The sequence below is a fragment of the Peromyscus californicus genome, unplaced genomic scaffold (assembly GCF_007827085.1).
Source record: "Peromyscus californicus insignis strain IS unplaced genomic scaffold, ASM782708v3 Scaffold_4__1_contigs__length_199733344, whole genome shotgun sequence".
In the NCBI taxonomy this organism is placed as follows: domain Eukaryota; kingdom Metazoa; phylum Chordata; class Mammalia; order Rodentia; family Cricetidae; genus Peromyscus; species Peromyscus californicus.
Window position 1 is genome coordinate 36306255 of NW_026294562.1, and position 23087 is coordinate 36329341.

Here is a 23087-nt window from a genome sequence, read left to right on the forward strand (position 1 = left end):
ACTTACTAGATTGTCTGAATCTTATTTGAAACTTTGTTCACGTGTGTTCTAGTTTCCATTGCTGAGATATATGTGTGTGTGTGTGTGTGTGTGTGTGTGTGTGTGTGTGTGTGTGTGTGTATCTCCAAAAGTAATTTAAGGATAAAAGGTATTATTTCAGTTTCCTTTTCCAGGTAACAGCCCATCACTGAGGGAAACCAAGACAGGGATTCAAGGCAGGAACTGAGGCAGAGGCTGCTGAGGAATGCTGGTTGTCAGTTTGTTCTCTTCTGGCTCAAGCTCTGCCAGCTTTCTTATAAAACTCAGGACCACTTGCTTAGTGGTGGTACCACCCACAGTGGGCTGAGCCCTCCCACATCAATCAACAATCAAGACAACTCCCCATAAACCTGGCTACAAGCCAATCTGATCTCAGCAATCCCTCAACCCCCTCCTCCTCTTGGTGGTGTCAAATTAACACTTAAAAACTAACCAGAGCAGTATGTTAGTACTTATAAAATGCACAGATTCTATCATTGGGTCGAGCACTGAGGATGACCAAACCATGTATTGGTCTGACTGGCTGTGGGTGGGATCCATACATTTCCGAGGTTTGAGAATCAGCCATTGAAGATGATTGAACAGAGTTCTGCCTCAAGTAGAACCCAGAACCCCAATGTTTCCAAAAGTTAAAAACAATTTGCTCAGCATGTTCTGCCTTTGATAAATGCTCATCAAATCTGTGATGAGGAACCAGATAAATTTTACAAATAAGATAGAAAGAAAAGTCATCCAAGTCCATTCACTGGTTTAACGTGTATGATATGAGGTCTTGACGGGCTGATTTGTACAAGGCCGGGTACATACTTAGCACCAAAGTCAGGGCTATGTCTTGTTACAATTCCATCAGAGCTTAGACTTGTCATCACTGCCTCCCAGTAGCACTGATGACCAAACTCCATGGCGACTAGGACCAGTATCCTTGCCCCATTTCCATCGAATTTCTTTAGATAAAAACAGTGACAATTTTTACATTTTCAGTTAATCATTATTTTTGTAATGCATTAGCTCCATAGAATACTATCAAGCTGGCTGACATTTTCTTAACAATTTTAATGCCTCTTGCCTTCAAGATGAAATCTTTCAGGAGAGCCTTCACTCATGGCAAGTGAGTGTTTTACTCCATGCCTCACTGAATCCAGAATGCCTCACTGAGTGACACCAAAGATACATTCATTATATTAGAAAAAAAATCTGCCTGTGGCAACATTAGCCAGTAGAGAAAGCATTTAAATGAAATGGCCATGCACACCTGGAAATGAATTTCTCATGCATGACTTTCCCTTTGGAAATCCGTCACCAACTGTCCCCAGTGAACTGCCTGAAGTGTCTACACCATGGTTTCCCAAATGAACCACAACTGGGGCCACAGAGACTTCAGTTTTCAGACAACAAGCTTCTTCAGCTCTGGACTCCTCAGCCCACGCCCTTGCTTGTTATTTACTGCGCTTTGCACGTGTATTTTATTTCATGCCTTTATTAATCCAAGTCTTCCCTGCCCCCATCTCAGTAGTAACAAAAGAAGCTGTAGAAAATCAATGAGCTCAGAGCTGAGAAACAGGGGTGAGCCCTGCCTACCCTTTCGACCCACTGGGCATGGGCTTGCTGAGTGTAACCTGAAGTCTAACAACACTTTCCAAACCAGCCTGAAAGCGCAAATGAGAACTGGTTTGTTCCCCCAAGTCAAGGCTTAAAATGAAAAGGCTGGTGTTGTTTACACTGGGGAGAAAGGCTGACAGACAGTAATCCTTCACCAAGGATTACAGAGGAGAAAGAAAGCAGAGTGGAGGTTCTGTTTTCACTTTCAAATCTCAGAATTAAGTCAGGGAAGGAGGCGGGAGGTGTGGTTGGGTGTCTAGGAGGGCGCAGACACGCATAGCTTCATGTGTTTGTCCTCTGGGCTCAGTTACACACACCTCACCATGGCTAAACTGAAAGGCCTGTGCTCCGTTGACAGATTGGCAGCAACCAGTCTGCATGGACCGTCAGCAACTCAGCAACATTCATAAGCAACCATAAGGCCAGCTTTGCTCTGAAATGTGGCTGACATGTCTGGCCACTCAATTTTTCTTCCAGCAGTGGTCTGAACAGCTCACAGGGTAGACCTAGCCAGGCTGGGACAGCAAGGGATTTCCAATGTCATGCAATGGCTAGAGATTGACATTTTAAACCAAGTTACCAAGAAGGAAAAATAAGCAAGCCACATCAGGCATCCTCACCTGTGATTAAGAGTGGAGACTCAGACTTCTCTGGTGAGACAGGCATATCAGGCATGCAGCTGTCATGCCACAGAAGGTCTGTCCTACTTATATGGAGCCTGATGAAATGATAAAGTAGAAGGCTATCAGTCCCAACAGTCTACTCACTCCTCCAGAGGCAAACTTTCCATGTTTAGGAACAACCTTGTCGGGGCTTCCAGTCACCATTGCCAAGTGGTCCTTGGGCATTAGAAAGTAATTAAGCTTGAGATGATATCTTTATGTCACACACATTATGAAAGGAACCATACACCCTACCCCAAAGTCAAGGAATACTGTAGCAGGAATGCTTGGTGTTTCTGTGGGGAGGTGGTTAAAGAGGTCCACAGCAAGACCAAGACATCTTCTCATCATGTTCACTGTGTGGAAATCTCCAAATAACAAGCAAAGTGAAGTATTCGTAGAATGACGGGAAGGGTCACAGAGCATAAGCTGAACTGATGAGAAAAATTCAATATTGTTTGCACCAAGGTTTAGGGAGCTGGTAGACTTGGTCACATTCTCATACTGCCACAGTCTGCCTGTCATCTTCCAAGATGAGCAACCTTCCTTTCGAGGTTGGTTTTTACCAATTTCCTTTACCTCTCATCTCCAGCATTAACCTTTGGTTGTTCTATGGGAACTTCAGTTCTGTGATGAGTCTGCTCTTTGCACTCTGTGATATCCGTAGGTAACCTGGCGACTGTTGTTTTCTCTTTCCCTGTGAAAGGGGGATCACTTTTCAGAGCATGATGGGTATGAGATAAAATAACACAGCACATCAATAACTCCAGGAAAGAGTCCTGGCTAGAACTCAGCCTCCCAGAGTTCAGGCTGTAGCTACTGCGTCCCCACACCCATCTGAGTGTGTCACAGTGAGTTTTTGATTGACTCGAAGCGATAGTTTCTCTATACCCCATCAGAGCACCTGTCTTCTTCAATCATGTGTGATTGTGTGTGATTTTTCTTTTGAAATACCTATAGCCACCCCAATCTTCAGTACTACTTCCCTCCTGCCTAATTTTAATCAGTCAACATGTAAACATTTAGTGGGTTCACATTCCACAATCAGAGAGCCTAAAGTTCAAATTCCAACCTTGCTGTTCACTGTCATCTTGGGATAGGCACTGTCTTCTTCCATGATGATCACGGCTGTTTCTAAACTGTAAAATGAGAACTGTAATGATTCCCTCATCATTTGTTTTTGTCAAGACAGTGAGATGTCAACCACAGGGCTGGAGGGATGGATTTGTCACTAAAGTGCCCACCTACAGGAGCATGAAGACCTGAATTCAGACTCCTCAGAACCCACATTAAAATAGCAGGCATGGTGACATGTACCTGTAATCCCAGGACTAAGGAGGTGGAGACAGACAGAGGCCTGGAGTTTCCTGGCTCTATCAGTGAGCTCCAAGTTCTGGGAGACCCTGTCTCAAAAATAGTAAGGTGGGAAGGAATTGAGGAAGACACTTGATATTGACCTCTGGCCTCTATACACACATCCTTGCACACCTATGCAGATATACACACATGAGCACATATATATATATATATATATATATATATATATATATATATATATATATGTTCAACACATGGGTATTTACCTGAGAATTATCACTGTACACCATTTATGATATTTATAATTTTATACTAATGAATTTCATACATACATATAAATGTACATTGTACTAAATATATTCTAATGTGTTTAAATATATTTACATATTTCTAATTTTTACAGTGTATAGTGTTTTCAATAGTTGCTATTCTCTAGCTGCCCAGAGAAATGAACAGATATAAAAGATATATCATCTTCCTTTCAGAGGAAAGGAGTTCTCTATATGTAAGTAAAACAATACTTCATATGCTCCATGCAAAAGGATTATAAATTTTATGACTTTATAAAGTGGTTCTGAACTCTTTCTTATAGGAACAGGAGAGGCTGTTTAGAATATAGTCACAGCTTGGCTTGATCATGTAGCAAACAAAAGCGGGCATTACTCTGCTGTGTGTATTTCCCAGGATGAGGAAATCAAAGGTATACGTGACTCAGGACTGAGTGCCTAGGAGTGTTTCTGTGAGCCAGAGGCCTACTACCAATGCCATGTGTCTAGATCACTCCACCATGGAAAACACTTTCCCACTACCACATAAAGACCAGGCTGGGGTGGTCCTCTGGCCAGGAGAAGGAATTAACTGATTTCTCTTGGAGAATGGACTGGACTTAGTGCCTCACCTCTAGCAACAGGATATGAGACAGCAAATAAAGTGATTGGAGTTAGAGGAAACCCAGTAGACACTACCTCAACCAGCCCATCAAGGCCTAACCTCATCAGAGGTGAGTCATGTCATGACCATGTCCCCTGGCTGTGCTGCAAGGATAAGGGCAGGAAGGTTCTTACATCTACAGCATTCTTCCAGAAAAACCATAAGCCATTCTAGTCATGAAAGTGCAAGGGACAACCCCAGCTAAAACTCATCCTTCAGAACTGTCCGGCAAGTATGCCTCACACATTGGAAAACAAGGAAAGACAAAAAAAAAAAAAAAAGTAACTGCCATGGACTATACAAAACTAACACAACACGATCAAATGCAATGTGGTAAAGTGGATTAGATCCTGGAGCAGAAAAGGGATGTTAGTAGAAAATGGATGAAATGCAAACATGATGTGTAATTTAAGTAATGGTATTACACCGATGTTAATTTCAAGTGTACAATGTCTGCCTTAGAGGACGGTGAGGAAAAGGGAGGCTAAACTCTGTATGCCATGTGACTCTACTGTTGTCATTGGTTCAAGACTGTCCAAGGTTTGAAAATCAAGCAGTCAGGCTCCTGAGATAGCTTTGTCTCCTGTTTACATAGCATGCAGAAGGCCCTGAGTATCAGCTCTGAGAGACAGAGACAGAAAGAGAATGTGAGAGAGGGGAAGAATGAGAGTGAGAAAGAAGAGGAAAGTAAAAAGAAAAATCAAGTCATCAATAAAGGTTGAATACATGAAACGAATGATGATAATTTTATGACACAGAAACCCTGTATTATAATAACAGAGTACCACAGGTAAATATTGTTAGTAGAAATTCTCTCATATATTTATATGTATATATTATATATAATTACACAGTCATGAATAAAATTATTTATAATTTTATATCATGTAATTGTATATGTAACATATCCAGAATCATATGTTTATGCAGTTATAGAACATACATATTATTACATACACATTATATACACACAACACACATATATATGTAGAATACCCCAATTTATGATTCTATAATCTTTTTAATCTCTGAAAGTGATTTCTCATAAACCAAAAGCTTAAGTGTGAGCTGTGGTACTATACCAATGCAGCAGAGAATACTTCTCTACTACCACATCCAAACCAGTTAATTATGTACCTCCCTCAGGATGAAAGAATACAGATGTAGCACAACATGTGGTTAAAGGGGATGAATGTGAGGGGCAATGCCAAATCCCTTGCAGGCCAGGAGGCCAAGATGAGGACCCCAAAGAGAGCATGCAAGGTTGGCAATCAGACAGTGAGGAGTTTCAATTCTGTTGATTAACTGTGCAACTCTGAGCAGGTTGTTTGAACCTCCTGAGTTTCTGATCCTTAATCCATAAAGGACAGATGACACGCAGATCCTAGGATCTAGGCAGAAATTAAATGAAACTGTGTCTAGAAAGCATAGTTGCTGATGACGTTTTGCACAGCCATGACCAGAGGGACCCATGCTGCTGTCTCTTTTGGGAGCATGCAGAGTATGATGGTGATACAGTGTGCTCGACTGGGGTGAGAGTCTGCTGATCCAGGTTTGGTGCTACCAACCAGTGAGGGTTACAATAAGTCCCCCTGCAGAACTAAAGTAGTGTTGATTTGCTCAGAGGAGAGAAAGGAATCTAAACTGCTAATGTACATCTGCCTAGTGATGTATTGATGCTACCCACCTCCCCCAAAAAATATGGAAGACATCACATAAATCCACATTGGCTATCTTACCTATGTTCTAGTTTCTTGTTCACTGAGGGTTGTGTAACAGACAATCCCAAGACTTAGTTGCTTAAAAGAAAAAAGAAACAGGATTTGTTTTAATTTCAAATCTGCAAATTAGGCTTGGGCTGAATAGGATGGTTATTGTTTCCCATAGTGTTAGCATGTAGCCCAGTTTAGAAGTTGGGACAATGCCCAGGGTGGGTCATTCACATACTGGGAACTGATGACAGCGGCTAGTGAGGACCTCAGCTGGAATTCCGCCATGACTGGGCTCCCCTCAGCAAAGAACTTCCTCACAACACGGTGGCTGCATTCTAAGCCACTCCAAGAAAGAGAACCAGATAGCAGACAGACCTTTCATGACTTAGCATTAGAACACATACAACAGGGCCTGGAGGTGGCAGAGCACTTGCCTAGGATGCACAAGGCCCTGGGTTCAATCCATGATACTACCAACAATCAACAACAAAAACAAAACATCAGGCTGGAGAGATGGTTCAGTGGGTAAGAGCACTGGCTGCTCTTGCAGAGGTCTGAGTTCAATTCCTAGCAACCACATAGTGGCTCACAACCATCCTTAATGAGGTCTGGTGCCCTCTTCTGGCCTGCGGGCATACATGCAGACAGAACACTGTATACATAATAAATAAATAAATAAATAAATAAATAAACCTTAAATAAAAAAAAATCTACAGAATCTCATTCACCATGTTGTTCCTCCCAAAGTAGTTCTAAAGGCTGGAAGCCCCCAGAGAGAAGGTAAATAAACCTACCTCAGACTGTGAACTCATAAGGTCATGAAAATATATCAGCCTGAAAATATTGCTGTGGCTACTTTTGAAAACTACATTTTGTCATATCAAAAGAGCAATTGAAACCCAGGTTTAGCAAAATGAAGAAAGACAGTGAGATACTTTCATTTCATCTAGAAACAGAACGAGTGTCTCTCTGACAGACTCTCCTTACATCATTCTCAGAGCCCTGTGCCCTCTCTTCTCTCTTGGTCTCTGCACACGTACTACACCCTTTCCTACTACTTCCTGAAGACTAGCCTTCTCCTGTTCAGTGGCTTCCACTCAGTCTAAAAGTTTAACCCTAGCCTCTGTGTAAGTGGCTCAATCAGTACGCTCTTGACTCCTCCCCAGCCCTGAGGCATTCCACACCACTACCCAGGGTGCCTTGCTACCACTGGTAGCTCTTTCCCCCGGTATTATTCCTGGCCATTTGGTCTTCTCAGTCCACAAGAAGCACATGTGAATTAGCCAGGGAGCTGCTCTTAGCCAATCACCATCCCCAGTTGACCAATAAATACCTCAACTCCCTTGTCTTCCAAGATGGCATAACTGAGCACATTCTCCACTGGCTACTCCAATCCCCGTGACAGAACTGTGTTCCAAAATGGCCACTTGGTTGATGAGGTAGATGTGTCTTGTTGGTGTCTTTTTCTCCCTGCCTCACTTTTCTACACCCCATCTGATGTTCCCTGAGTTCTTCTCTTTAGCACACGGCTGCACTCAAACACTTCCTTGGAGTTTGGGAGGGAAAAAGAGAGACTGGCATATTCTGTCCCTCCAGCTGGCTCAAAGCTAAGCCCCGAGGGAAAGAGAATGACTGGCCCAATTTAGGTCACATGACCATTCTTCATCAAGTCTTCTGTAATCAGGGAATGAGTCACGGAATAGCAGGGCTTCTTAGGCCTTCCAATCATTAGAAGTCGTAAGTGGGAGCCTGTTCCAGATGAAGGGTCTGAGGGCAGAAAGGTCCTCAGAAACATGGCAGCCAAATTTAGTAAGATGCATTTCTAACATGCATTCAGAGTTTCCTGTGTAGCCAGACACTACTACCCGAATCTTATCAAAGGAGGTTTCCATGTTAAGAGCCTAGTATCCACCCCTGAGATCATGCTTATACTAGAAATAGAAAGCAATGCCCTTCAAGTGCATGGACACAGTGAACTACTATTTCTGTGGGTGCCACTGTGCTGGATACTTGACATATGCCCTCTGATTTTATCCTAACAATTATACAGTTTGAAAAGTGAACACGCATTGAGAAAAGTTCTTTAGAATCAACCCATTTTAACTAATAGATACATTTGGCATGACACTCAGATCACCATCTCATTGAAATTTACTAGAATGATTTGTTATATTATTTGAAAAATCTTAAGAAATAAAATCAAACACAAAGCTAATGTTATCTGAAAAGCTATGCATGTCTGAGCTCACCTTCTTTGCTACAAAATTAATTCAAATAAAGTAACAAATTTGTTTGGGGCTATTGATTCTACAACCTATTTCTAGAACTCATTTCTGGCTAACTGCCTAACTCAAAAAATGGTGATGACAATATGAACCACACCCTACCATGTATTTTATTATTAAAAATTAGGTTCATGGCCAGGCGGTGGTGGCGCACACATTTAATCCCAGCACTTGGGAGGCAGAGCCAGGCAAATCTCTGTGAGTTCGAGGCCAGCCTGGTCTACAGAGCAAGATTCAGGAAAGGCACTAAAACTACACAAAGAAACACTATCTCAAAAAACCAAAATTAGGTTCACAAAATGGAACTGGGAAGCCCAATTTGCAATAATTTTAGTAACTTATATTCACTGTTACTGCAATTCATGAATTGAGAAACTTCCTTAAGGCCTCTCTCGGTAGTATCTGGGGTCCATCATGAAGTCATTTCTCTCAGCCACAGCCACTATTGTCTCTAATTCTTCCTCCCCTGTTTCTGAACATGTCAATGCCAAGGGAAGCTGTTTGAAGAGCTTCCTATAGTGGTCCCTGAATGATAATGCTGTGTGTCAAGGACATACAGACTCCTCACCAGCAAGATCAGTGCTGAATTCTGAGCACAGCTAAGAATAATGTCACCTTGTCACACCCTGCTTTCTGTCACATCCTGCATTCTCAGGATGAAATAGCTCTTCTCAGACCCAGATCTGCCCAAGAAATCAACTTCTGCTCCAACTCTCAACCAAGAGGTCACATGGGCAGTATTTCTCCCTCCATCCAAATAGTACTGATCCTGTGAATGCCTACTGAGGTAAATGAATGACAATGTGCAGATGAGGCTCACAAGAATATCTCTCCTGTGCTTCCAGAAGCACTAAGATGCTATGTCCAATCACTTGAAAGTTATTGTTACCACTCAGCTAAATTAATTATAATCAAATCAAAATAACCACCAGAAGTATGACACTGGGCTGGATCTAAGCAATGCTCACTAACTCACCAGGACAGACTCCACAGTGGTATAACCACAAAAAAAAAACCAAAACCAAAACCAAACACCTCATAGATGACTAATGTGAAGTAATCGGAAACTCAGAAAGTTGAAAAAAATGTCCCAAATGTTCTCAAACATCTAAAAGTTACATGGAAAGTCTAAAGACACTTGGCATTGAAAAAAAGACAGCTTTTACCTGGTAGGCAACAACCATATTAAGAAATGAAATTAGAACTAACACCAAGCTCTGCATAGGGTAACTGCCATTTTAATATGTTAAAGAATGACTTTTCCATGCATACACCTTTGAATATACAGATGTACCTTCCAGATGTAGCCACCTCTCAGAAACTCACTGGTTATCCTTGAAAATATGGGCACTAACAGAACTTAAAAAGAAAAGCCTTCTAATTTCTCATTGACAGTCTCTACATTCAATGAACACTCAACACCTTTGCTACATTTCCACCCAAGTGCCTTCCAGTTTCGTGAAGTTAAGCATCCATAGTTGTGAATATGTGCTGTGGGATGTTCTGTATGGCAAATGTGTTGCTGATTAGTCAATAAATAAAACACTGATTGGCCATTGGCTAGGCAGGAAGTGTAGGTGGGACAAGGAGGAGAATAAAGCTGGGAAGTGGAAGGCTGAGTCAGAGAGACACTGCCAGCTGCCACGATGACAAACAGCATGTGAAGATGCCGGTAAGCCACGAGCCATGTGTCAAGGTATAGATTAATGGAAATGGATTAATTTAAGCTGTAAGAACAGTTAGCAAGAAGCCTGCCATGGCCATACAGTTTGTAAGCAATATAAGTCTCTGTGTTTACTTGGTCGGGTCTGAGCTGCTGTGGGACTGGCAGGTGATAGAGATTTGTCCTGACTGTGGGCCAGGCAGGAAAACTCTAGCTACAAATGGCGCCCAACGTGGGGCGCCAAATGTAGATGTATCCAACGTTCTTATTAAATAAGAAACACAGAACCAATGCAAAGAAGAAAGCCAAGAGGTCAGAGCTATTAGCAAGCCATAGGAAAGCAGGGCAGTGGTAGCGTACACTTGTAATTCCAGCACTTGGTAGGCAGAGCTGGGTAAGTCTCTGTGTGTTCAGGGATACAGCCATTATTGGATACACATGCCTTTAATCTTAATACCAATCATGGAAAACCTGGAGGCCTATACAGACAGGCTGTGAGGAGGCGGTCATGTGGTTGGGTTTACAACCAATGAGAAGGCAGGACAGGAACTCTATATAAAGACTTTAACACAGGGGTAGCTCTAGTTCGGAGAGGTAGGACCACCGCAGGAGGAAGGGTAAGGTTTTAGCTCTTAGCTCTGACCTCTTGGCTTTCTTCTTTGCATTGGTTCTGTGTTTCTTATTTAATAAGAAGGTTGGATACATCTACAAATATGCGATGGTTACCTAATGTTAGCTACATCTTTCAGAAACACTCTTAAAGCTAAGATAAATTGAGCTTATTGTACCAACACTAAAGTAAGCTAATCCACATTTACTCCTTTTAATCATCTTACGAGGCAGGTCTTATTATCATTAAGAGTCTTATTTCAGAAAGATTAGTTGATTTGCCCAACACACAATGGCAGAAACTTTTGTAGAGTTGCATGGCCAGTCCTTGCTGCTATGAAGCGTAGTACAGCCATGACATGAAAGAGATGACCACTGTACTCAACCACATGAGGGACACTGTCCTGCTTTGATCGTGAACTATTTCCCACAGGCTCATGTATTCAAACACTTGTTCCTTAGGAGATGCCACTGTTTGGAGAGGTTGTGGACATTTGACATGGAGGACTTAGTTGGCTACCATAGGTCATTACAAATAGGCTTTGAAGGCTATAGACCTGTTCCAACCCAAGTACTTTACTACCTGTCTACACTGGAACTGGCAGCCTCCAGCTTCTGTTGCCACAAATTTCCCACCATAATTGATTACATTCCATGAGTCACAATAAACCTCTCTTCCCTTAAGGTGTTTCTGTCATGATGATGAGAAAATTAACTAAGACAGTCACTATTCACCCTCTGCTATTCATGTCTTCCCCCAATATCTGAGGAGAGGAGGAGGGGGCCCCCATTCTTATTTAGGTCAATGCTTCGGGTTCTACTTACACCTCTTATATTGCTTCACAAGAAGCCATTATGACTGACAGTTCCCCCTACTTCCCAGATGGAAAAGTAGATTTCCAGAAGGTAAATATTATATCCAAGTACATCAGATTAGTACCAAGCTGGCATAAGGACCCACATCTAATGTCAAATATCAACTCTTTTCCCATTGACTAGGCAACTTCTCAGATTCTCTGGATTTGGGTTGCTAAGAGGTCAGAAGCCCTTTGGTGTGCATAAGAACATGTAATAAATATGGCTTATGTGAACAGTAATTTTCATCAAAGAACCTCACAAAAATGAGAGAAGAGATTAGAAAATTCACACTTCTCCTGACCCCCCCCCCCAAAATTGTGTTTCTTAGCTTAAAAAACAAAACAAATGTGCTGCTATGCTGTGGGATGGTCTGTATGTCAAATGTGTTGCTGATTGGTCAATGAATAAATCACTGATTGGCAGTGGCCAGGCAGGAAGTATAGGCGGGACTAACAGAGAGGAAAATTGAGAGAACAGGAAGCTGGGAGGGGAGACACTGCCAGCCGCCGTCAGGACAAGGAAGATGTAAAGTACCGGTAAGCCACAAGCCATGTGGCAAGGTATAGATTAATAGAAATGGATTAATTTAAGCTGTAAGAACAGTTAGCAAGAAGCCTGCCACGGCCATACAGTTTGTAACCAATATAAGTGTCTGTGTTTACTTGATCGGGTTTGAGCGGCTTGGGACTGGCGGGTGAGAGAGATTTGTCCTGACTGTGGGCCAGGCAGAAAAACTCTAGCTACACTGCTATTTCCCAAGTTCTAAACACAGTCAAGCACAAACCATGTTCCTAGCCAGGCATATGCTGTCTGTGGTAAAAGCATCCCTTCACTTCTCTCCCTCTTTACACCCACCTCTGACCCCCAAACTAAGTCTTCAGGCCTCTTACAGAGGCCTTCTTGTTGCCTAGGAAACCTGGCAAAGTAAGAAAACAGTAGTTTCACTCTGGGCTGGTGTAAAGTTTGAATAAGATACTACATCTTAAAAATTGATTTTGTATACTCCTTGGGCCAACTTCCTGGGATTAGATATTTCTTTTAACACATCATGTTTTCTTCAGGCTTTTCAGATAGCCGCAAAAGTAGAAAAAACGGAGAGCATGGCTGAGCTGTGCCATAATTCAGAAGCCAGGTAATAGGTGAAAGATGTTAATCCCAGCTGAGGGGAGCTCACAGAAATGGACCCTGACTGCCCATGGGTATCAAGAGCACGGCAACATGAATATTTATGGTGGAATATGGGACATGATGGGAAACAAACTCAGCAGGGGCCCATCTACCCTAACAGCTGGGGATCATTTGGGGTGTTAAGATGAAGTGTTAAGGGACACCATTTAGATAAAAATCATATTTGAAAAGAGTTACGAGTATGTTCCAAATGCCATCAAGGACAGAGTGGTTCTGAGTTTCACATGTTTTGTGGACATCTGCTTGCTTTTAAACGTAACTCATCTTGCACCATAAAGTAGGATTCAGTTTCAAAAATCTCCCATATTTTTATGCTGGAGTGACCCAGATACAGAGGTTTATGAAAATGTTGAAAAGAAAAATAGCCCATGTAGATATGTGAATATGTCATAAGCTTGACTTTTCAAGCAGCATTGACTGAAAAGTGTCATATGGACAGTGGCTAAGCATGTGAATTCTGGAGCCAGATTCCAGCAGCTCTACCATTCCCTACAGGCTGTGAGACCTGGGAGAAGTTCCCTAATTTCTCCGAGCTTCAGGTTCCCAGTGTAAAAATGTCCTATCAGAGCCTCCCTTACCTTGGTGAGGAGGGTTAAACGAGTTTCTCCTGGCCCATAACAAGTGCTATGGTAGTGTTGACTTTCATCACTCTCATTCAATTTCTGTTTCATTGGAATGCTTTGGTAAAGAATTCAAAATAGGCATCGTGCATTTATATCAAACAAGTGTTGTTGCTGAAGAATTAAAAGAAAGGCCTGGGAAGATGGCTCAGTCAGTCAAGTGCTGACTGTTGTGAGCATGAGGACATGAGTGAATTCCCCCTCCACCTATGTGAAAATCCAGGTGTAGTGGTGTGCCCCTATGATCCCAGTCCTGGAGAAGCAGAGATCAGAGGATCTCTGGAGCTTGCAGGCCAGCCAGTCCAGCCAATCAATGAGCTTCAGGGTAGTGAGAGACCCTGCACCACAAATGAGGTTGAGAAGCGAGAAAGATAACCAGATGACAGGCTCTGGCTCACACAAGAGTGCATGCACACACACACGCGTATGCATGCACACACACACACACATACAGAGAGATACACACACTCGCAGATACACACAGAGAGAATCAAATGATACACTGCACATAGTACTGTGTTAAATGCTATATGCAGAGGTATTTATGTAGGAAGTACGAGCTAGCAAAACCCTCTTATAGCACGCATAGAAAACCCTGCTTTTGGTTATCAGGTCTAGTCATTGAGCTGCAGTCATTGAGGGATCTTCAAAAGAACTGGAGGATTCTCCAGCAAAAGTAACTAATTGCTCCTTGCTACCAACTTTCATCAGTCGTTAATTGTCCGTGTCTCCACTTTCTTGATCTACTCTTCAGTTCACTTTGTGTTCTCAGCATGGTTGTTCACATGGTACAGGCTGAACTAATCTCTTCTCGCTTGAAAAGGAATGTTTTTTCCCTCCTGCCCTTATTCTAATTTTGTTATTAGCTTATTATTATTTATCAAAAAAGAAAACAAAATAAAGCAGGTGGTAGCTCCATTAAACTGGGTGTTGGCTGCTTCTAGATTTTTATTATTGGTATAGTTTGTTGATTTCATCTCACTAAAATCCCCAAATATCATGTGGATCATTATTATGTCCACAAAGACATCTCCAAGGTGCACCTGCAAGCAGGCTTATGGCTGTGTGAAACCCAGATTGCTGCAGGAATGAAAAACTTTGCCTTGCTCCCAACAGTCCATCTGCTTTGCAACCAGAGGGAAAATGCCAATGTGATGATGTTGTTTTCCTGCAACACCCTTTACTAATTGTCCAATCACCCAAAGATGAAGAGCAAATTGTTACCCAAGAGTTTAAGTTGTGTGATTCTGGGCCTGTTCTCCCTCTGTGTTCCCTGGATCCCCCATCCACAGTCCAGCAACACTGCCCTTCACATGGCTACAACTGGCCACCCTCCTTGCTCACTATAGGGAACAAGACGAAGGTCCATGCCTGAAGGACTAGAGTCTGCTACCTCTTCTGCCAGATAAATACTTTGTTCTGTTTCTACCCAGAATGAGGTGAGACTCAATTTCTGTTCATAAATACTGCTTTCAGGAGTAAGACTGAATAGAAGACAGGATCCACATGCTGGTCTGGGACTCTCCACCCTGGGGTCAGAAGATAAAACACAGACCAGCCTGGCAGCACTATTGTGGTGAGCAAATATACAGTGGGTGATATGGAAGAGAGAGAGAGACAGAATGGTTCATATCCTGTGGAGAGGCAGATCTATCTTCAGCTGATCTCTGGTTTGGGTCTCTCTCTGGTCAATTATTGCACAAGACAACTTCTTAGGTCTGGTGAGAGTTTATTAAAAGGGTTTTAGCTTTAGAATACAAAGCTCATTGCCTGGTCTACCCTGTGACTCACATTATGCTGTATCACACAGTCACTACCTTACCCATAAAGTGCTTGGGAATTTCAAAAAAGGTCACCGCCAGTTCAAAATATAGTTGTAAGTCCACATTAAAAATACCCAAGACAAACAGAACAATGTTGGTATTGGTCTATTTTATGTTCGGAATTACCCTGTCTTTGGTGAAAGAGGAACCTCCACAAACCTTAAGGAGGATAAGCCCAACTGTGGAGAAATCTGAGAGAGCAAATGGCACCTTTCATGTTTAGTCTGGAAATGTTTGGGGATGATTGCAGGGTGGTGCTCCAGTGAGCTCCTCAGCTATCTGCCCTGGAATCCAGTCTTGCCACTGCAGGACCACACTTTCCCTCCTCCCCTTCTACATAACTTTGTAGTGCTCCAGTCTATTCCTAATACCTCCTCCAAGAGAAAGCTACTCACTCTGAAGCCATCAGATCACAGAGTGACTGTATTTCACTGATTTTTTTTTTAAGTAACCTTAGTTCTCTCAAATAGAGATGTGGCTATCTAACGATGGCACCTTCTGACCTTGTGCTAGGTGAGTGTTCTGACATTTCCAGTCTTGCCAGTGTGTGTAGGAATGTATACCAGCCTTGGTACATGGTATCACAAGCAAGTTCTTGCCTTTTCAGACCATGAACTTCCTGAGAACCACATAAGGAAAAACATTTGTCCTAGTTAATGTCTTAAAAGTGTTGTTGCTATCTGTTCATGGGACCAAGAAAGTGCCAGCATCACATCTCTGAAAACTGCTGTAAGCTCCTGGGAAGAAAACTTCCCCTAGAAATTCCAATGCTAGGAAATGGGTGCAGAAGCCACGGTCACTGATCAGTTTGAGTCAGAGTAATCCAAAAGAGCTTTGCTTTCAGAATGAAAAATGCCTTCTTCAACTTAAATTTCCCTTTTTATGCATGCATGAGAATTACTATTAAAAACTACATAGCAGTAAGTTTAAAATGAACTCTTTCTATAAGAATGAAATCAATGTATAAATAATAAGAACACATAAAGATATAATTTAAATTTAATTGGCAAAGTTTTCTGTTTCTTAACAGTACAGTCACACACTATACCAAGATGTTTCAGTCAACAACAGGCCATGTAAACAGCAGTGGTCCCATAGGATTAAATTGCCTGGTAATGTCACAGCCATCTTCATCTTTGTATGAACAAATTATGATATGAAAATCACACAATAGCAAAAGTTGCCTAATGATGTTTCTTGGGATATAGTCTCATCATTAAGAGATGCACAGTTGTGTCTAAAATAGTGACATGATTTACACACAAGAGAGTTTCATAGAAATACACTGTATTTCTTTTATGGTTGCCTGGATGTTCGTTCACTGATTTATCTCAAATATAACTCTGCTTTCATAATTACTTGTTTAATGTGTGTTTTTCCAACTTCCATATCAATACAGAACTGGGGCCGTGAGTAAAATAAACTTTAAGTGTATTAGTGAATAAGTTAAATTAATACATGATGAGTGATTGACTAAAGTGTGGACAGAATTTGGTTCCTGGGTGCCAGGACATCACCTGGCATCTCACATGTCCACTCCCTGATTTCTAGACTAGAGCTACAGGCAGAGTATGGCTCCATATATGTGTTGCCTGATTGTCACAGTTTTTCTAAACCAACCAACAAACAACAACAAAACCTTTAAAGCCAACAATTAAAAAAAAAAACACACAAATGCCTCTAGGTGGGTCATGAGTCCTCTGACTTACAATCCTATCATTTATTTTTATCTACATCATTTATTTGGCCCTTGGAGGCTTTTAGTTTTTGATGTCTGCTCTGTGCTTTTACATTAATACTCAACAATCACATTCTTCGTGGAGTGGGAAAGTCCCACCTATGAAACACCTATTGTAGAGAAACTGAGCGGTCAGTTTTGCCAGGCTGCACAGCGGTCTGGTTGGTAATTCCTTACCACATCCCCTTTTGACTACAATATGTGGGCGGCAATGCCAGCTGCTGTCCACAGGTGGCAGCGGCCCTTCACTGTGGCAAAAGCCTGAAAGGCCAATGCTGCCTCTAGGTCCCAGTCCTGGAGCAGGAAAGAACCTGTGTTGGTGGGTGACTTCATCACCCACCTCTTCTTGGCTGGTGCTCACATGCCATGTTTAGATGGGAGAATGCACTCAGGCTCCTGTGCTGGTATACCCTGCGTTTGCAATGCAGGAAGATAAAGGCGGTTTGCAACTGAAAAGATGATCCTGTGTTACTTAAAACAAATAACCTCTCCAGTCTTTCAGTCTAAACACGAGGCCAGGAGGAAAAGCTGATTTTATTGCTCCCTTTACTCCTTTACTGATTTTATCTTTCTTTTAATATTGTCCTAATGGGTTTGTAGATCTCAAATATGAATTCCCCAGTACACTGGATTACAAAATTAAGACTTTTTAAAACATGTATTTTCATTTTTAATACCGTTTTATGCATGTAGAGACATAAGGGAGAGGTCAGTTCTAAAGGAATTAAAATTAAACAGTATTTTACCTCGAGCTAATTTTTACAGGTAACGACATTGCATAGATATGTACTTAAAAATGAGAATTTGGTTTTTTTAATCTTCTGCTATTTAAATTTAGGTGGATTTTGTTTTGTTTGTATTTCAGTTACCAAAGTAATGTAAGATCAGTCCCATACTGTCAATATTCCTTTACGACACATGGCAATGTTTTAGATGCTTTTCTGTTGGACTATGATGTCACCTACAGCAAAGAGCAAGTCACAGCAGATCCTTTTCAAGGGACTAACTTCCCCAGGGAAAGTTACCCTTACTGAATGCATGACCATTAGCAGTGGTGCTTGTTAATGATGCTTTAAATATTTCCTCCCCAGAGGAATAAAATATAGCCATAGAAGAAACATCTGTCAGCAAAGCATTCTTCTTCAAGCTACGTAACCCAGGAAATTCTCAAGAAAAGTGTAGCCTTTACAAAGTATGTATTGTTGAATGGATGCAAAGCTGTCTTAGAAGTAAAAGGGCATCTACAAATTTGTACCTGCACCTCTTGACCAGGAAAAGCACATTCAAGACAAATACAATCATTTAGACTTTAAAACAAAATACAATATGACAAAGAATAGACATGAAGCATCTTAGTTTTCTCCTCAGTAGGATCTTTATCTCCTCATCAACATCACTCAAACATAAAGCACCCAGTGTGTGCCTTCCCTTGCTTTGGCTGGATGGCTCTTCTCACTGCAGCTGTATATGTCTTGTGCCTGGATCCTCAGCTATAAAACATCACACAAACTCAAGGCTATGCAGGAGCCCCTCTTCTCTGCTCTTGCTTTTTCTTTTGACTCTTCCATTAACCTACCTCTGCCCAGGTCCAGTCAAGTACCACCAGCTTGTCCATCTTCCATAGACGCAAACAACAGTTCATCTGCAGCTGGTCATAAGGAATAACATAGCACTGAGCAGTCTGGTAACCACCACACTTAAGTTAGATTGGAGTACTAGACACTGAGAAATGTCCATAATGTTACACTGTGTGGAAAGGCTATGACGTGCAGTTCCCCTAAACTGCATAAGAGCAGATCTTTCATATTCCTCAGTATCATCCCACATGGATCCCAAAGGAGTTAGCAAAACCTAATGAATGTGAACCACTGTCAGTGGAGCCAGATTATCATTTGAAAGCAACCAGGAACCAAGAACAAGGCACCATATTTATAAAGTTCCTAAAAAGCAAAGCACTTTACATACATCATTCCAACGAATTCTTAGAACTCTCTACGCTAGAAGTTTAATGAAACCCACTTCACAGATGAGGAAATGGGGATCCACGGGCTAATTTACCTGCCACTTGACTCCCTCCAGCGTATTAACCTAGGCCCATATGCTTCTGAATCCTGGAGTCTTCTTACTACTCCCTTCCAATGTCCTTTTTACCTGCTTTCTTGTAGAATAATAACAATAATAATAATAATAATAATAATAATAATAATAACAACAATAATCCGTTTTGGAAATGGCCATCCTGGGACCAATGGAAGAATGAACCTATGAAACATACTCTCTCCCATTCTTCTCTAAAGGATCTTGAGGGATGAGAAGAACTTAACATCAGCTATGGCTTTGGACACAACAATTACTTTTATAATAATTACTGCTTTTCCTTGAGTTCAGTGATAGACTTTAACATAAAGGGAATTCTTTCCAGGTTATAATGCTTAATTTCAGCATCAGTGATATGAGTTATGTGGACTCACTCCCTTGAGTCTCAAATAATGAGAGATACTTAAGAACCAATCTTTACTTAACCACTTCATCTGCCCAGTATCTATAGCAAAGAAGTAGAACAGGAGGGTGAATTTTTCCCCTAAAGATAGCTCATGATGTCACTATAGCCAGGCCTGAAATTCTTTCAGCTTCCACATCCCACCTGGCCAATGTGGAGCTACATCAAAATGAAGAGATGCAGAATTAGAAAGAATATAAGCTTTTCTACTGAGAGTCCTGGACAGCCTGGCTACCATGGTTTGTGCTAGTGAGCACTGAATGAACTGCTGGGCTTTCAAAGAGAATTTCAGATTGACAGCTTCCAAGGAGATAGGGCCTGTATGTTAGTCTCTTAGACACAGCAATTAAACTAGACATCGTCAGGTTTCTAGAACCTTCTGCTTGGCTAAGGTTTGATATCAAAAGTAAAATCTTCCTTATTCTATTTGAACAAGGTTTCCCACTGCTAGAAACCTCCTTAGCACAGCTTCAGTCCCTTCCCTCCTTTACTCAAGAAAGATGGAAGTTCGAGAAACAACGAAATACTGTTGGAAGCACTCCATGGTGCCCCTTGTACACTACAAAGGAAGTTAACCCCAGTGAGGCCTGCCTTAAGAGCCCTTGAGATTTTCATAGACCAAGGTGGTTTTGTTTTTGCTGTTGTTTTCTGATTTTGAAAAAAAAAAGATGTGAATTTGAAAAGAACATCTAAAAATAAAAGATAAAAGAATATCTATGAGAAAGTCTCAGATGGATGACTGTACTATACTTTAAGGACTTAGAATTCTGTCTGTAAACCATATATCAACATTAGCAGCCATAAACCCCTCCATATTCTGTCTTTACATGTATATGGAATATGGACAGACCTACCAGTGTTCATCAGCTCTGCTTTCCTTATTATCCCTGTATTAGCCTCCACTAGAGATATTTGTGGAAGGAAAATCATTTCTACTAATAATATTTTCTTTGCAGTTACCTGGCTGGCTATCGTTTGTTAGTGCAGAGAACATTCTGTAAACTAAAAGTAAGTTACACTCCGACAGAACACTCAGAAGCCTAGATCCAGATCAATTTCCACTTGTTGATAGTGTAGACAAACTGCCTTAATTAAATATTTTGAAAGAACCCTACTTCAACGAGATTGTGACCTAAGACTTTCTATGACCACAAACATGCTGTGCTTCCTGGTCGAAAGGAGCCTTGGAGTCTGAGAATGAAAACCGTGATTTACCTACAACTTTTAAGATGGCATTGTTCCTAGACAACAACTTAGGATTCAAAGTACTTCCTTCTGGTCCTCAGTTTCTCTATCTAAAAGAAGCTAAAAACAAAAAAGTCTAATGCCCTTAGAGCTTCAGTGTGCTTGTCTTAGCACACTACACACAGCCTTAAAAATACGGAAGATGTGAAGCAAAATTTAGCACAGATTTAAAGACTTGGAACTAATGTTCTTTGATAAGGATCATTCCTAAGCTGCAATTAAAGCTAAACGAAGATGCAAGTGAAAGAAAATGGAGGCATAACTGTTTTCCACATCCTATGGGCTCCCCTGAAAATTCACAGTACCTATGGAAGTAAGGGTACACTTCCTTGTTTCCTCCAGCTAATGTCCAAAGTGAGCCCCAGGTCTGACCGCCATGGTCTTCTGTCTCCCGCAGTGCTAACAGACCGTGTCTATGCAGAGAAGTACTTGGATCCTAAGACTCTTATCTATACTTGGGGAGGCCTTTTCCAGGCCAGGTGATCAGGGGGCCCACCCAGTCCAGCAGATGGACAGCACAACCCTGGCTCTCTTCATGTGAGGAATGCTAGAAAAATAGGCTTTCAGGAACACATCATTCCTCACACTCAGGGTTTGGTTACCCATACTCCTTTTGGCATACCCTCAGTGGAAACACCCAATGTCAAGAGTACCCACCTGTTACAGGTGCTTAGGAATGTAACTCAGTCAGGTTAACTGTCAACAAGGCCAGATGAAAGGAGGTACAGGAGCCGGAAATAACTGGGAGGAAGGGGTATTTACCCTAAACTTTCCAATACTTTAGAGAGCAGAAACAGTCCTGTTAATTAATAGGTGTTTGCTGCTAACACATTTGAGTGTTTCCCAACCTAGGAAACCTCTGAGAAGTATGACTGAATGATGCTGTTTCCCCAGACAAAATGAAGTGCCTATTTCTTTCTGCAGAGCTGAACTTCAGTGGAATATCGCCGGATTTTAGTTGCTATTTTGCCAACACTCGGGATCCACCTGTCTCTGTGCTGTCCCCACTGTGTCCCAATAGGAGAGTGCTAAGGTGTGTGTGATGCTCCAACAGTCAAGAGTTGAGCTAGAGCTTGGTTCCTAAGCAACTGTCATCTCAGCAGTCTGTGATACAGATACTACAGCTTCTCCCGAAGAGTTAGTTAGCTCACCAGCATTCACTAAGCAGCATCTAAATGGCCCCCAGGGGCAGGCTGTGTGTTGGTCCCTGATAAAAGAGACTTGAGGAACGATAGTCCTTACAGAAGATCCCAAGATATTCATGGTGAATGTTATGACCAAAGTGCCTTCCAGAGGCACAGAACCTCTACCCCTGCCTGCTTGAATTAGGTGAAATAAATTGATTGTCCTTGCATTGCAATAGCTGTGCTAGACCCACTTTGTAAGTAGGTAGAATACACAGCAAAAACCCAGCCAGTGGCTTGGTGGAAGGCTTATTGAGAAAATAAATGGGTACCTTTCTTACTAGGCACTCCTTGGGGGGGAGGAAAAAGCTAGAGGGGTCTAATACCAAGACTTAAATGTTATAGGTTAAGGTGCCCTTACAGGGTTGGCAGGCTCGCTCCCATCAGAGTGAAGACCCACACTCTCTGATACACACTGCATCCCTGACTGTCTATCCGGTCACTGATATGAATAGATGGAGCTATCCTGTAATTTTAAATAGCATGGAATCAATTTATTTCACCTAATTCAAGTTTTACATGGAGTCATGCTGCTACTAATGATTTATTCTAACATGGGGCATGTGAGCAGGTGATGTCAGAAGTGTAACAAGGGACAGCACCTGTGGTGCCACGCAGTCATTTGGGCATGTTCCACCTTTTGCTGTCCAACAAATCACTATATACTGGAAACTAGAGGGAGGCACCCTCATGCTCACACAATAAAACCCGAGGCATACAGTGATGTAACTCTAATAATGCATTTGAACATTTGTTACATGAAATAAGAAAGCATATCATAAATCTTCCAGGACAATTAATGACTATAGTCTGTGTTCAAAGGCACCAGAAGATCTTACGACAACAAAGTACAGAAACAAGGCACCATTCCCGAAATGCTAGGAATCAGAAGCTCCAACGAAACTCTGAAAAATGTCAATGGAATGAACAAACAATTCTAGGGATAGAAATGACACTTCCCCAAACTTCTCCACACCTAGCCCCCTGCTTGTCTTGGGAAATTATTAAAGAATCTGTGGGCTGTGCCTTCCAGTTTCTAATATTGTGGCTAATTTGATTTCCTTATCATCAGGTTTTGACCTCATCTCACCAACTCAATGTTCAGACCACTGTGT